Source organism: Jaculus jaculus, chromosome 10 (genome assembly GCF_020740685.1).
Source record: "Jaculus jaculus isolate mJacJac1 chromosome 10, mJacJac1.mat.Y.cur, whole genome shotgun sequence".
Lineage (NCBI taxonomy): Eukaryota > Metazoa > Chordata > Mammalia > Rodentia > Dipodidae > Jaculus > Jaculus jaculus.
Genome location: NC_059111.1, coordinates 102493079 through 102496088, shown reverse-complemented (window position 1 = coordinate 102496088; position 3010 = coordinate 102493079). Strand labels below are relative to the sequence as shown.

Below are 3010 nucleotides of genomic sequence, written 5' to 3'. Positions count from 1 at the left end.
GATTGCCAGCTTGGTTTAGATTCACCTATAAGATAACCCTCTGGGTATGCCTCAGAGGGCATTCCCAAGATGGTTTTGAGTGAAATGGGAAGATCCATCTCAAATGTAGGCAACACCATCCCATGGGCTTAGGCCGGGGGTGTTATAAACATGAAAAAGTCAGTGGATCACCAGCGTTCAATTCTCTGTCTTCTGACTATAGACACAATGTGACCAGGTGCCTCACTGCCGTAGTTGGCGCTGGTGAGCCACCATGCCTTTCCCACAATGATGGACTATGAGCCCAAATCATCCTTCAACGGCTTCTGTCAGGTATTTTGTCACAGCAATGAGAAAAATAATACCTAGGAAACCTTAGTATATACTTTTGCAATGGACAGCCACGTCTCAGCTCATCTCAGGTAGCCACCTGACCAGACCATGCCCAAATAAGGCAGGCGCTTTGTTGTAACCGACTACGCCATTTGCACACTTCCATCCATCTATGCAACTGCGCGGTGAAGTCCTCTGTACTTGTTTCTGACTGTTACTTAACTCATGAATTGGTCCTTGCTTAAATAAACTGTTCAATTTGCCAGAAAATGTAAACTTAACCATATCTCTAGCTGGAACTACGGATTAGACAATAAGACCTGTGGGTCTAGGACTCAGCAAGGCCTGACCAACGGCTTTGTCCATTTCTCTCTCCTGGCAGGCCCAGAGCCTTTTCTATGCTGGCTCGATGCTTCGTGGAGCCTTCGGAGCTGGGCCCTTTCACCCTTAGCTAGAATTCAATCACATTTTCCACGCTTCTGAGTAGGTACAAGTTTGTTTTTTTTTTTTTCTAACAAAAAGATCAACAAAGCTGGGCATGGTGGTGTACGCCTTTAATCCCAGCATGCGGGAGGCAGAGGTAGGAGGATCACTGTGAGTTCAAGGCCACCCTGAGACTCCATAGTGAATTCCAGGTCAGCCTGGGCTAGAGCGAGACCCTGCATCAGGAAAAAAGAAAAAAGGACCAACAAGAGGCCGGGGAGATGGCTCAGTGGGTAAGAACACTCGCTGTGCAAGCATGGGGACCTGAGTCTGAGCTCCAGTACCCATGTGAAATTCAAGCCAGGCGTGGGTGTGCACCCCTATAACCCCAGCTCTGAATGGGGAAGAGGAAGAGACAGAGGACCCCTGGGCTCCTTGGTCATCCAGTCTCATGAAAAAGCAGACAGTTCCAGGTTCAGTAAGAGATCTCGTCTCAGGGAAACAAGGCAAATGATCGACAGGGGAGGACGTCCAGTGTCTTCCTCTGGCTTCTGCACATGTGAGAACATACATGTATATACCACACAAACACACCATAAAAAACAGTAAAAAGGGGAAGAAAAGATCCACAGTGGTTATAAGGTGCTTCATGCTTGATGAATGACTATTTTCACATCTTCCCCCCACCTTACTTTCACAGACGCCTTGCTAGTACCTCCACAACCAAGGCAGACAATACAGCCTAAATTGCATTGTATTTAAACACATGAACCTTTGGACCTTTATTACATTTCATCCTCACTAAGCAAGCTCCAAGAACAAGGTTCAGGGAAGTGGGCATTTGGAACAATAGAAACAGGTCATGATTCCTCTAGAAAAATATACTGATACTTTGAAATAGACCATCTCCAAAGCTCAATGCCTTAACGCAATAGGTTTATTTATTACACACATCCTTAGTCCAAAGTACTCTGGCATTGCTCCTGGTGGCTCTTCCATGGGGCGGTGACTCAAGGGTCTACAGTCCTTGCATTACATGTCTCCATTTAAAGCCTTTCCCTTCCGGTACTTGGGCCATTTTGTGACAGCATCTAGAAATGGCAGAAATTACTTTATGTTCCCTTCACTAGAATTCAATCACATTTCCTATCTCACTGCAAGTGAGGCTGAGGGTATCGTCTCCCTACGTGTGGAAGTAGAAGAAACAGAATCGGTGGGCAGCTAGTCCATCCTTACTACCAGCTATCCTTCCTAGTAAATTAGTGCAGTGATGCCAGGATGACATCTTGTGTATATTGCAGTGTGACTATATTTGCAGTGTGTGATTGCTCCTAGTGAACCACAAAGATAGTTTCCAAGTCTGCAGAATTGCAGACCAAACTAAGCTCACCTGAATAGACAGCCAACCCATGAAGTTCCTCCAACCAAATCCCACATGAACCACTGCCCAGCAGGCTCACCAAGGAAGAGGAGAGTGCCCTGCCTGTCCTCTGTTCAGCCCATCAGTGCCCTAACTCTAGTTGTCTTTAGAAGAAGCTCATTCCACTTCCCCACAAGCCAGGCCCGTATGGAGGACTTGACTGGTGTCACTGGCTATTCAGGTGAGAGAAAGAAAAAGAAGGAGCGAGCAAGATAAAGGGACAGGGTAACGGTGACGGCTGGACTTGTGACCAGAAAAGTAAGTCCATGAGAGAAAGGAAGAGAAATTGAAGGTGAGTGCTCACTTCGGCAGCACATATACTGAAATTGGAACGATAACAGAGAAGATTAGCATGGCCCCTGCGCAAGGATGACACGCAAATTCGTGAAGTGTCCCATATTTTTTCTCTATCAAAAAAGTAAGTGTTATCTCAATTTTCCGGGTGCTAACTTACTCTCCGTTGGAGGATCTGCTTCTCTTTTTCAGATAGATGCAGATCCTAAGGAGAGAGCTGCCCCAACGTATCTCAAAAAGGGCCCCACTGAAACTAAGTACAACTGGCAAAATAAGCAAGGGTGATGTTTTCCTGTGAACCGGATACCAGCACATGGGGGAAGGAGACCAACACAGAGACAAATCAACTCCTACCAAACCAGAGAGCCAGAGCCTCAGAGACCCCCAACACCTCAGCACTGAAGCAGACCAAAAATGAACCCAACATGGCTCAGAGAAATTTTGCGGAAGAGGGGGCGGAAAGAATGTCAGAGCCGCATGTTGGGTCATGATATGCAGAGACATTTATTGTACCAATAACCGTGGGCTAACTCCACAATGCACGACCCATTTGCATCAACA

General features: G+C 46.5%; 1 non-coding gene across 1 annotated transcript; it reads left to right on the top strand.

Annotated features, from left to right (window-relative positions):
• The first annotated feature begins 2451 nt into the window (after nucleotides 1–2451).
• On the top strand, nucleotides 2452–2559 carry LOC123464163. Its single transcript, XR_006639404.1, has one exon. It is a non-coding gene; the product is annotated as a U6 spliceosomal RNA (small nuclear RNA).
• The last annotated feature ends 451 nt before the right edge of the window (nucleotides 2560–3010 follow it).